Source organism: Hippocampus zosterae, chromosome 10 (genome assembly GCF_025434085.1).
Source record: "Hippocampus zosterae strain Florida chromosome 10, ASM2543408v3, whole genome shotgun sequence".
Taxonomy (NCBI): domain Eukaryota; kingdom Metazoa; phylum Chordata; class Actinopteri; order Syngnathiformes; family Syngnathidae; genus Hippocampus; species Hippocampus zosterae.
The window spans coordinates 3,845,644-3,859,356 of NC_067460.1; the positions used below are offsets into that span (position 1 = coordinate 3,845,644).

General features: G+C 42.1%; 1 protein-coding gene and 1 long non-coding RNA gene across 2 annotated transcripts in view; one reads left to right on the forward strand and one right to left on the reverse strand.

The window, feature by feature from the left end:
- The window catches only part of LOC127609152 (ATP-binding cassette sub-family G member 4-like), a 35,041-nt gene extending 32,673 nt beyond the window's left edge, over positions 1 to 2,368 (reverse strand). Inside the window, exon 1 of the mRNA XM_052078910.1 lies at positions 2,252 to 2,368. The gene's annotated coding sequence lies outside the window, so the exon portion shown is untranslated. The remainder of the gene's footprint in view (positions 1 to 2,251) is intronic.
- On the forward strand, positions 962 to 1,537 carry LOC127609285 (uncharacterized). The gene is made up of 2 exons (XR_007964502.1): positions 962 to 1,153; positions 1,432 to 1,537. It is a non-coding gene; the product is annotated as an uncharacterized LOC127609285 (long non-coding RNA).
- Positions 2,369 to 13,713: the final 11,345 nt, after the last annotated feature.

A 13,713-nucleotide genomic window follows, 5' to 3' on the forward strand; every position in this document is an offset into this window, starting at 1 on the left:
GCCCATCTCACAGCAGCGGTGAAAAACCAAGTCAAGCAAATGAACTCTGAGCATGCCGTTATTCCCGGAGGCTTGACTAAAGAACTCCAACCGCTGGACATTGGCATCAACCGGGCGTTCAAAGTAAAGTTGTGAACGGCATGGGAACAATGGATGATCGATGGCAAACACAACTTTACAAAGAGTGAGAGGCAGTGCTGGGCGAGTTACGCCACAATACGCAACAACGAGAGGGAACGCGGCGTTTTTGATGGATTACGGGACTTGCACACACACGCGCTGCCACCATGTTTCGCTCTGTTCTTTACTTTCAAATGTGGGAAAGCTTCACACGAGAGAAATGTTGACTTTGCTGTTGCTGCTCCTTCTTTCCGCTCGGCAATGCGTAGCAACTCACACTAGCATGTGATGCGTTCAATGACAACTGGGATGTGCAGTCCTCTGCTTCTGATACAGAGGATGAGGACTTTGATGGATTTCTGGGTGATGATTGATCGAAAAACGTGAGAACATTGTACGATGGCTAAATAAAATACACCCGAACTCAGTTCTGCTTCCGTTGCCTTTTTAAAAACGTGTTTTTAGCTTGTATCTGTATGTCTTGGCATGCTACCGTATGCTTCAAGCTAACGCGTTAGCGTGAGCGCATGCATGCCGTATGTTTAAGCTGGCGTATGTTTTACCACTGTAAAACTGCGCCCATTGGTACAGTGCGGTCTGTCTATGTGTAAAATACAGAAATGTCACCCATTAATGAGACTGCGCCCAACCGTACGGTGCGTCGAATAGTCGTGAAAATACGGTACACATTTGTCGAAGGAAATCTAAGGTGCTTCATGAAATGTTTTGTAAAAGATATGTTCAATAAATTTTAACATTTTCCGAATGTTCTTGTGCTTCCTTAGACCAAAACAAAGGAAAGACATATTTCGGCTAACTATAGCAGAGTATGGTATGTTCTGCCCACAGTAAAGGTTTCGGGCCATTTCAATAATAGTAATTCTGTTAAGAATATTCATTTAGTTATCGCAGTGGGTCGGGTAGCAGAGGCCGTGTTTCATCAGACGAGTCATTACAGAAAGCCTGACCGTAGTCGTTGCTGCTGGTCCTCCTGATTTATATTCCTTTCGTTTCACCTTCGAAAGCAATGGCTGTAAGTCTGCTCGTGTTTAGCATTATTTAGAAATGTGTTTCGGAGATCGTTTTCCCTCAATTGTCATTGGAAACTCGCTAGCCCAGAGTACTGCTAACGACGTAGCGACGATGCTAAATCGGTGCTAACAAGCTAATTAGCAGGTGCTGCGAAAACGCATTGTTTATCGTTGTTTGTCACATTTCGAGCTGCATTTATGTCCTTTGTTAAACACTTGACGATTTGTGTTGTATTTGTGTACACAATATTAATGCATGTTTTAAATCTGTTCGTTTCAGTTTCACTCTACAATTCATTGAGCTGATGTCACAGTTGTTCACTGTACGCCGTCAAGAAGACCGTAATAAAGGAGCAAGACGCTCCATTTCCTGGCTCATGAATAAATGAGTTTGGCTTGCTGTTGACCTGCGTTAACATACTCATAGTATCTAACACGTAGCGATAACAGTACATGGTATAATTTTAATGGTCCGGCCCACTTGACATCTACCTAGGCCGTATGTGGCCCACAATTTGAAATGAGTTTGACACCCATGCACTAGACTTTGACCTTGTTGCCTTGCAGCAAATCTGCACTATATTTTCGGTCACAGGTCAGTGATTCACTTTTTATCCAATGGTTAATAATCTCCAACATTTTTTTCAATTCTTTTTTTAAACTAATGATTCTGTGATTGCAGTTATGTTTCTTTTTTACAGGAAATAGTTTACAGGAATGAGGAGCGGCTACAATGGGGAGTTGATAAGGAGAAAAAAAACAGTGTACCGGTACATAACACCCATGTACTAACACCTGACAACAACTTTTTCAAATCATATTCAGCGGTTATTCTAGGTCAAAATATTGTACACTATGTAAGATTTGTATCATTTTCTGCTGTTTAAGGTTTAAAATCATCAAGACCAGTATGTAAGACCATGTATCTGCATATCTGCAATATCTTATTAGCGATCTATCTAGCTAGCTATCATCTGAATGTGTAGAGTTATTATAAGTTTTCCCTCATTTTCATTTCATTTTCTTACTTTCCACTTCCTCTTCCTTTTGTTTCCTCCTGGGTGACCTACTTACTGTCATTTTAAAATAAGAGCTCGTACCTGACAAGCAGTTGCCAGCAGTGAGGACTTCACTGTACGGTATTGATCTATCTATACTGGAATACAATTACAATAAGCTACGAATCCTCACAAGGGTCGCGGGCATGTGGGAGCCTATCCCAGTGCAGGGCACATACACGCGTAGACACACACAAAACACATGCACACTTATATGGCGTGGCACTTGCCATCCCAAAAGCGGGTTTCCCTTGAGGGGCTTAGAGCTTCCACATGCCAGCCCAGAGCATTGTGCTTGGCTGTGCCAGGTCAGACCTGGACCTGCTTCGGTCAGGTCCTTCGCCTTCCTCATGACCGCACCCGATGCTTGGACGTCATTGCCTTCGACCTCCACCAACATCCAGTTGCTATGGAGGATGTAGAACAGCTGGCACAAGACCAGCAGGGCTGGAAAAAATAGTTCATCTGGTTGGCTCAATGCACAGGAACAAGTTCCCCGTCCCTTCGATGGAGCCTTAAATAAAACAAACAGATACGGTAGTTTGTTCTCAGAAATCATGGTCCAGGAGTGTGACATGTGAACCCAAAACTTGTGCAACTTGCAGTGCAAGAATTAAAAAAAAGATACTCAGACCTTTGTTCACATGTGATTGTTCAAAGTCGCGGTGTATTCTGTGTTACAGTTGTTAAACGAACGTCAAACATGGAGCACTCAAGTGCCAAATTATGTTTAAATTAATCATTTTTACACTTGAACCCCATCATACCCTTTCTACAAAGATATTCAGAGCTCTCCTTCTAAGTATAGTATTTGCTCTCCAGCACGCCAGGCATGATGATGCCATCTCCATGCTTCAATCACCGCTTCCATGAGGAGTGCCAAGTTTACAACAGCTATTTAAAATCATTATTTTCTTCACTTAAACTGCAAGTTACTGTTAGGGCTGATTTTAGGCAATTAGATGCTGTGTATCCCAAACACATGGTAAACAAGCCTTCATATTTCGAGTAGAGCTGTCAAACGATTAAAATATTTAATCTAATTAAAAATGCAACTGTCATAATGAACTCAAATGAACTAAAAAATTAATCGTAATTACTCACATTTTTTATCGTTTCTGAATTTCCTTTTACATTTTTATACAATACAATACATGCTGATTTATATAGCGCTTTCACAACAGCGGCAGCTGTAACAAAGCGCTTTACAAAACAGTTAACATAAAGTAAAATAATAAACACAACACATAACATAAAACACGGACAGTCGTGCAGTCCTAACCACTTTTCCGTCACGCGCTTTGTTGTTTGAAGCGGTTTGAGATGAAAGAGGAGAGAATCAAAGTGTCCTTTAACCAGTGGATCAGAGACGTCATGCTCAAAATGTGCACACGTCGGCTACAAGCTAAGTTTCAAAGTTAACAAGAAGCTGTAGCATCCATTGACGAAAAAAGAGATTGGTTCACTTCTCCTGTCCCATGGAAATCCATTTCAATTCCAAGCGGCGACTCACGGTTCCAAATACGCATCGGCGCTCTTCGCCAACGCTCCTCTCTCCTCATCCTCAACTTCAGCGGCCATCCATCCAGCCGCACCAACGCCAACTGTCCAACAGCGCTGACATAGCCACTGAACAAATCGGGGTTGTGAAAAATGCTGCCCATTACTGGCGCAAAAAACACAAGCGCCCCAGGTCTGTCCAGCACCGACAGTCAATGGCGCCGACATTCCTTCGATTTTTGTCCCATTTTTTCCCCCATTTTAATGCTCTCATCAACATGGAATCATGAATCAGTTTTCTATGTGCCAAATGCAAATATTTACTGAAATAACAATTTCAATTTTTAATTTTACATGAACATCTTTCACTTGGTGCAGTTATTCACACATAATCTCTCACACAATATTACTGTCCATCAATAACGGTGAAAAAAATATTTTGTCACACAACAGCTATTTTAACAGCTTTTTTAATGAAATCAAAACAGAGCAATATAACATTATAAAGTGCACATCTACGGTACACTAGTACTCGGCCTATAGTATATTTAAACCATGGTTGCATACTTCATTTTCTCAAGTTTGCTTTCAACACAGCAGTCTGTTTCTGTATGTTTGTTGAAGAATAACGAGACACCGGACACTAGTGATCATTATGTGCCGCTATGTTCGAAACTGCCGGCCTTACAAACAAGCATACGCACTTCCCCCGTGCTGCAGGGGCAAACCATTCTGAAAGGGGGGAGAGGGTCACTCCCCCTAACACAGTCAGGCTATGTTGATTGTGTTGGTCCTTCTTGCGCGGAAGTCTCTCTACGGTTTTGTGTAGACCTCATTTCGAATGACTACACTTGGTTCGATGACAACACTGGAGACATTTTACTTTCGCTAGGTCGCTACCACTGTAGCGCACTGTCACTGTGAGACGAACACAGAGAAGTCCACCCGCTCTATTTATATGGACACAGAACACTATAACCTTCCACACAAAATAGTTCCAAACAAGTAACAATCGCGTCAGTGGCATACATTGTATACCTGTATGATACAGAGAGAGAGAGAAGAACAGAACTTTGGTCTTGTCAGTGGAGCAATATGGCAACTTTTTAAAAGTAAACTTTCCATTCATAAACTCTTTAAGTATCCGTTTTCGGTGTCTCGCGCTGCCGTGGCTGGCAAAACGGACATTGGCGTGGACTTCTGCAGCGCGCTTGTTGTTTTGTTTCTGGTGTATTTGTAGAGCAACATACATGCGCTTGTGACGTGTGCCGCGTTAATCTCGCGAGAAAAATTTTAATCCCGTTAAAATTCATTCAAATTAATGCCAATAAAAACGCGCTAAACTGACAGCTCTAATTTCGAGAGATAAAGGCGTTGTCAACCCAAGCCGCAGCCTCATGTGGCTGCTTGTGTCATCAAAATGTGAAGCGTGATTTCAGCCTGGAGGAGAAAAAAAAAATCTGTGGCGGTTACCTCAATCGGTAAATCTGTAATGGTCGGCCACAAAATAAGGTAAGTTACTATATTCAATACCCTGGAATGCATTAGACAAGGAGTGGTCGGCCACCCCAAGGCAAAGAGACACAACTTTGACTGTCTTACTGCAAAGAGCCACACCATAAAAATGAGCATACATAAAATGCCCCATCCCATGCTCCCTCGCTCTTTCACATGTTTTGACGAACCCGTATGCCTTTTTAGCCCATGCAATGTTCCAAGCAAATTGATCCAACTCCTTCATAAATTATGGGAACAACTGTGTTTACTCTTCTACCTGATCTTTAAGTGAGAAACCTGTGCTTGAAGTTCAGTCCCTTTCAGAAATTCTTTTTTTGCGTGGAGGCAGCCCAGTGGTCGACTGGTAAAGCGCGTCGTCCTTACAGTGCAGAGGTTGTGGGTTCGATCCAGCCTTCCTGTGTGGAGTTTGCATGTTCTCCTCTGGCCTGTGTGGGTTTTCTGTAGGTACGCCGGTTTTCTACCACATTCCAAAAACATCTGGGAGGTTACTGGAACCATACCTGTCAAACTTGGTTAATAGCTGCCCTTATTAATGATTACGATTCCCCTTTCAACACGACTTACCGCGCATGCGCACATCATGCTTTATCAATTCTACCGTACGCAGTGATGAAAAAAAATATACGATTGAGTATTACTTTTGCTGGTTTGCCGTGCCAACAGTAGCGATCGACGACTGCATTGTCGTTGGCTGCCAGTGGGTGAGACGATCTGGATTTGAGCAAAAATGCTCTTTGTGAGATCGGTTCACAATATCCCCACCCCCCTGTATAAAAGTTGTAATACGGCGTACATGATTTGAAATGATAAAAGAAGGTATAAAATATGGGAAAACGTACAAGTTGACAGGTATGATGGAACAAATTGTTCCGGAGAGTGATTGTGATCGCGGATGGTTGTTTGTCTATGTGTGCCCTGCAATTGGTTGGCAACCAGTTCAGGGTGTCCCCCGTCTACTCCCCGAGGATAGCTGGGATCGGCTCCAGTATGCCCCGCGACCCTTATGAGGATACGGGGATCAGAAAATGGATGGTTGCATGGAGAGAACTTAAATGCTGCTGAAGATTTTAAGCCTCGAAACGCTCTAATGATCCCCGGGCAAAATGACTTGCCATCACATTCAGACAAATCTTCACAATTTTGTTCAGCATTTTCTCTCACCTTTTTCAGAGCGAGTATGGTCGGCCAAACACTTCTCAATCTTTTTTACCTCAGGGCAGTGCTTTAATCAGAATCTGAATCAGATTTATTGCCCAAGTGTGCAAGAAACACAAAATGAATTTACTTCCCAGTTACAACCCGTTCAGAGGAACATAAACAAGACAGCAATAACCAACATAGTGGAAACAGAACGAGAAGCCTGGCAGGTCGCTGTTAAGCGCTCTGATATCTTAGATATGAAAGGAAAACAGTCGGGAAGAGGACTCCAACCATTCTCCTTAATGGGAAGATGCTTTGACCTAGAGGAAAAAAACTCAGGACATGTAGCGTACATTTAAAAACATACACATGGTACAACAATTATCAAGACTTAACATGTAATGAATAGAGTGGTGGAAGGAGGGGAGGAAGGTGGGGGGAGCGTCACAGTCTGTGAAATGAGCTGCACGCAGTTGGTGAGATCAGTCTCCCGGTTGTTACGTGGGAGGGAGCAGCGAAGACTTTGACATTGCGCCTGCAGCTGCAAGGCCAAAACCTGATCAGTCACAGGCTTGGAGGTGTAGGGGGAAGAAGCTCTTGCGTCCGTTTGACTTTCCATCCAGGGCAAAGTCCAGGTAACAATTGTTTTGGGAACAGGCCGTCAAAAATTTCAGACAGCCTTGAATGTCTTTTAGCATGTGACTATCCAAGGCGTAAATCTGCAGAATTCTTGTTGAATCAGTCAATCAAATTTCCAGGTCGGTGCAACTATTCCCGTTTTTTCCATATTGCAAAGTCACTCCAACACCACATGCACCTTGCGGTTGAGTTCAATAGACGCATGAGTCTGAGTGTTGATCACCCGCACCCCCATCTTCTATGTAGGCCGCCAGCTTGTTGTCACCCAATGAAGCTGCTCCTGCCGGCTGAATTTTGCGAAAGATCAGAAAACTGCTCAAACCAAACAGCAGGATACCTGTTATCAAAAGGGCAATAATGGAGATGTCTGCGATATCCTCTCCGGGCAATATTGTCAAGCACACAGTTCTCCACTTCTGTCGAGGATCTAAGGCGGGGGTCGGGAACCTATGGCTCGCGATCCATATGTGGCTCTTTTGGATCATTATTCTGTATAAAAACTCACAATATTGGAAAAAAATAAAACAATTGTTAATTTTGTACCTAAAAACAGCAGTGACCAAGAAAAATTGGCTTGGCGAGTCATTTTATTGTCTTTTTTTTTTAATCAAGACAACAGAAAATCACTTGGTGATTCAAAAGTGCAAGATTTAAATAAAATCAGTAACAATAAACCAATCGATAGGAGCTTCAAATCTGAAACAACTGTAAATACAATACAGTACATATTTCTACAAAATAGCAACTGCTGCAGTTGTAACAAAGCGCTTCACAGAATATTGACCATAAAATAACAAAAATAATTCAACCGAACACTTAACAAAAACATGGACAATAATGCAAAGTGATACTTCATGAACCAATGTATCAGCCAATGCGTTTATAACTCGATGTTTCATTCATATTAGCTCTTGCTGCACAGTGAGCAGTCTTGGAGTTTGTATTTGAGATGAATGGATATCCTCAACATTAACTTTTTATAACTTATTTTTCTCTCAACACATACATACATCATGACACAAATATAATTTTACAATAAAGTTGGTTGGTGAACGACTGATGCATTTTATTGTTTTTTGTTGAAGAAGTCAGATTTTTCCAATGCCGTTGCACTCAGTCTATTTCAACACCTTGATAAAATTTCACCAGCTTTTTAGGGGCAGGAGGGGGGGGGGATTTAATGGTACAAAGGATGCAGGGGAACAAAGAAATTGGGGTGCCAGTATTTAAAGGCCTTGCTGTGGCTCCAGTGTGTAAGCGGGTCTTATTCTTTGGGTTTATAATTGAATGAATGGATAGCTACCGGACTGACAAAACCGACTGATTTTAATAACTAACTTAAGTTTAATAAGTCGCAAAAAATCTCTCTCTCTCTCTCTTTCTCTCTTTCTCTCTTTCTCTCTTTCTCTCTTTCTTTCTCTCTCTCTTTCTCTCTCTCTCTCTCTCTCTCTTTCTCTCTCTCTCTCTCTCTCTCTCTCTCTTTCTCTCTCTCTCTCTCTCTCTCTCTCTCTCTCTCTCTCTCTCTCTCTCTCTCTCTCTCTCTCTCTCTCGACCTCGCTCAGCATTGGCGTCAGATGCAAACCGTTTTAAACCGTGTAGCACGTCATCGGCGAATGCGAACGCTCGTTGTACCTGGTGACTGTCTTGATATGTGATTGTGATACATATAGCCAACAGAGGGCGCTGTGTGTTTAGAATTGATAGCACATGACAAGGCTTCCGGTAAACAAACACAGTTCACGGAGATCACCATGCGTGCTGGCAACAATAAAGTTGAGCTCAGGCTCATTTGTTCACTAAATGATGTCTCATCATACAATATGAATAACACAGTCACGTGACTTTATTCCCTCCACACGCGTAACTCCAAACGAGACGTTCCCATGATAAAACGTCACCAACAAGACGCGTCTTGTAAAGAGATTTTTTTTGTCACATCCACTTTTATACAACACAGTGTTGTCAATTTAGCGACTTCCCTGCAATATTCAGTGAGTTTTCAGAGCCCTGTGCGACTCTTTTTCAAATCTATCATGTGTTTCTGGTGTTATTGGAGACTCTGATTTAAAAGCACGTATCTTTCACATTGTTCTCGACATGCAGCGGGTGCTTCCGTCGGCCTCTCCCCGCGTCCCAAAGCACTCACAGGCGTCCCAGTCCTCTCGCGGTGCCCCTCCCAGCTGCAGTCAGGGCAGGAGATGTTCACTGTCCAGTCTGCAATTGAATCGTGCATGCCAAGTCCTCTCGCACAACGTCCATTCCAGCATGCACATGGTCATTTAGCGACCTCTAGCTACTTTTTGGACCCCCAATCGCTACTTTTCCCTACTGAGGAGTGGGTAAATCCTCCTCCGTGTTATTTTGCCCACCATTATTTGAGGTTGAATAAAAAATATATATGTATATATTCATCCTTTTTCTGAACCACTTTATCCTCACAAGGGTCACAGGGGGTGCTGGAGCCTATCACAGCTGTCTTCTGGCAGTGGGCGGGGACACCTTGAACCAGTTGCCAGCCAATGAAGGGCAACAGAGACAAACAACCACTCGCTCTCACACTCACACCGAGGGACAATTTAGACTAGAGTGTCCAATCTGCCTGCCATGCATGTTTTTGGAATGTGGGAGGAAACCGGAGTACCCGGAGAAAACCCACACAGGCACGGGGAGAACATGCAAACTCCACACAGGGAGGCCGGAGCTGGAATTGAACCCAGTACCTCTGCACTGTGAGGTCGACCCGCTAACCACTGGCCAATAATAATGATAATATCCATCCATCCATCCGTTTTACGAACCACTTAATCCTCACTAGGGTTGCGGGGGGGGGGGGGGGGTGCTGGAGCCTATCCCAGCCGTCTTCGGGCAGAAGGCGGGGGACACCCTGAACCAGTTGCCAGCCAATCGCAGGGCACACAGAGACAAACAACCACGGACGCCCACACATAAGATAAGATTAGATATCCTTTATTCGTCCCACACTGGGGAAATTTACAGCCTCCAGCAGCAAGAATGTATGTAGAAAGAAGAAAGGAGAAAGATTTAAAAAAAAAAAAGACAACAAACATCTTTCAATTAAATGCAATATGAACACAAAATGGATAAATCGCAGTACTATTTACAATTTTCCTTCACATCATTTAATTATTATTATTATTATGATTGTTATTTTTTATTCATCAGCCTGACAGCAGTCGGTAGGAACGAGCGTCGGTATCTCTCCTTCTTGCAGCGCGGGTGTAACAGTCTCTGGCTGAAGGAGCTACCAAGTGCTGTCAGGGCGGGCTGGAGGGAGTGGGAGGGACTGGCCATCATAGCTTTTAGCTTAGTTAGCATCCTTCTGTTGCCCACCTCCTCCAGAGTGTCAAGGGAGCAACCCAGGACAGAACTGGCCTTCCTGACCAGTCGCTCCAGTCTCTTTCTGTCCCGGGCTGAGATGCTGTCTGACCAGCAGACAATGCCATAATGGATGGCCGAGGCCACCACCGAGTTATAGAACACTCACACCTCGGGACAATTTAGAGTGTTCAATTAGCCTGCCACGCATGTTTTTGGAATGTGTGAGGAAACCGGAGGACCCGGAGAAAACCCACGCAGGACATGAGACATGAGAACATGCAAACTCCACACAGGGAGGCCGGAGCTGGAATCGAACCCGGTACCCCTGCACTGTGAGGTCGACGTGCTAACCACTGGACTACCGGGCCGCCTGGAAAGGATTTAATTTCAATAATAAGCAGTGATGGAAGAGGAACGCGAACAACGCCTCATTTGTCAGTTGGTTGTTTGTCAGTTGTCAGTTTGTCAGTCCCCTTCTGAGTCGAAATAGACACATTGATAGTTCTCCAATCTACACGCTCAAATATGATAAGCAGAAGCCATGTGGTTAACGGCAACGATCCCCACTGACCTTTATGCTGACAAACGAAAAGAATGGAATTCTCTCCTTTCTGATCTGGAAGCATGGGTCCAGACACTCCAACCTTTCGCTTCATCCCTCGAGCCACTCCACTGTACCTTCCTTTATGATAGAAATCATGATGAAGAAGCATTTGAAGATGTTGATGACGATTTGTTGTCTCTCCAATGCTCAGCCATCTATATTTGAAAACAAGACATTGCTGCCAAATTTTATCGTTTTTTTTCTCGAAAATATATCATAATTCCATCCTAATAACATAGAATTTTACTCATCAACAAAAGTAATGACGTTCTCTTTTCAAATACGTCAACCAATTAATACAGTAATTACACATTTTACATTTCGGTTCCGCATTCCGCTCTCCAAGGGCGCTAGTCCAAGTCCCCCGTTAGACTGTTGTCCTTGTCCTCGTCAGCTCAATTGCCTTAGCTTGGTAAACACATCACAGTTCGGAGCTACGGACAATGCAAAATAAGTATGTAAATTACCATGTTAAACCTTTCCAAATTGAAATTAAACAAGCAAATATTCTGTATACCCAGTGTGCTGATAGACTTTTTTAAGCGTTCTTCTGGCACCACACAAGCAACATGGAAGTTCAACGTTGAAAAAGAGAAAGACGCAATTCAAACACGAAGGAACGCCACAAGATGGCGATGCAGGACCGGAACATTTTGTCTACACGCGCCAAACAATCGTCACTTGAAAATAATAAAATCACCTTATTCTCCCTCTTCCTGACCACATGTTACTTCTGACGGTTTTCTTCCTTGAAAGGAGAAATCAAATCATCAGCTCTGTTTTTCTGCTTGCTATGATGTCAATATTTTCACATTAAGTTTGCTCAAGGCATGCGGAATTGCATGAAATACTGTTTTAATCTTCATTTGTTTATAAAACAATACATTTACAAAACTATAAGTGTTCGGTTTTTTTTTAATGTTGGGGTTTGCATGCTAAAAATCTGAACAATTTGATGTTCTGAGAGTTGAAAAAAATGGTATACTCTTTGCACTAAATCTAAATGTATGCTGTTTTTCAAAAATGTGAAGAAATTAAGACTACAGACACAAAGTGTAGTTGTAAGCGATATCTAATTATATAAATACAGTCCTTCCGGATGGTTGCGAAGTGGAATTAATTTGTGACTCAATCAATTAAAAGCAAATCAATTGATACCCAAGAAGTTCGCAGTTTAAAAGTGCCATGATCCTGTTCTTGTGAGTCTCCAACAGATGGCAGAGGAGGGATTTCCCTCCAGCGTGCACACCTGCTGCCAATGTTTACATCAATTTAGCTATGTGTTTAAGGACTGCCTAATTGCCAAGTCCCCGTTGGACTGTTGTCCTTGTTTGCTGCTCATGCAAGTATTGTTTTCTAGATCTCTTGATCTTGTCATTGTCTTTTTTGCTCTCTCGTCTCTTGCCTGTAGGTATTGATATTATTATCTTTGGCTAATTCTTGTTTTGTTTCGTGCAATTAGACTCTTGTCATTTCATTTATATTCTTGGATTTACTATTAATTACCGTATCTTTGCAAGCTCTTACTTTCAATGCATTGTTTTTCCTGGTTCCTTGTGACCAGCGATGACTGTTTATACTTTGTCGGTGCTCTTTTGTTAATAAATGAATATTTGTTGTTCTGGATTTTGTTTATGTCTGTTTGTAGGATCCAAACGCCATTCAGTTCATCCATGAACTGTATCCAAAAGGTGGGTGACCCCTGCCTTAGATGATATCTTGCAAGACAGTGTACTATCGCTGTTTCAAGAAATAAAACTGTTATTTCAATTATACATTCAAACATGTTGATTTTTAAGTGCAACAATTTTATATGCTTACAGAACAGGGAAACACTGTAAATGTAAAAAACTACAAGGCCCAACAGCCATTTCAGGTCAATCCTATCACAGTTGCCTGAACAGTTCTGTGAATAATGTCATTTATGCAGCTCTCTGTATTCCCGGGAATCATCCATTCAGTTGTAATTATGGCCGTAGATATCCAAAAGCCAAATGTCATTGTTTATTTGTTATAGCTGAATTATTGAATCTCTTAGGAAGGGATGAAAGGACAGCATTGTATGTGGTGGATACGTAGGTGGTGCGGCATACCTCAACGTCTGTTCAGAATTTTTTTTTTCTCACAATGAAGGCCGCCCTCAACTCCTCTTTCAAACCACCTCTCTTCTTTCTCCACAATATGTAAATTCTTGTACACAAAGAGTGTTGTTTCTATTTGAAGAGGTGGTTGACAGTGACTTATCAAGTTGTCTTTTGTTGGATTGTTTAGGCAAGAGCGGCAGTTTTATTTATGTAGCACATTTCATCCAATAGGCAACTCACTGTGCTTCACACGTGCAAAGATATACCAATACCTAAAAGCATTTACAAACGACAGTAAATGAGTTTCAAAAGCAAAGCAGGGAAAACAAAAGTCTTACCAAAATTACTAAAAGAGCGAACAATTAAACCATTTAGTCTTTAGAGTTTTACAATAATTACATTAACAGAACACTTTCATTAACAAAAACCTTTATGAAAGTAAAATAACATTTGAAAGAAGGATCTAAAATGATTTTAATTATTTTAAATTCCTAAAAGAAACATTTAAAATTTAAAAACAGATGAGAAGACCTTGAGCAAATATATTGAGGGGCGGGGAGCAAAGTTTTTCACTTGCTGCTTACTTCACTTCTGTTGCCACCTTATTCTATTTGTGTGCAGCATAACTACAAAATTAAGCTTCACCGTGTTGACTTTGAACTTTGGGCTCCACTATATGA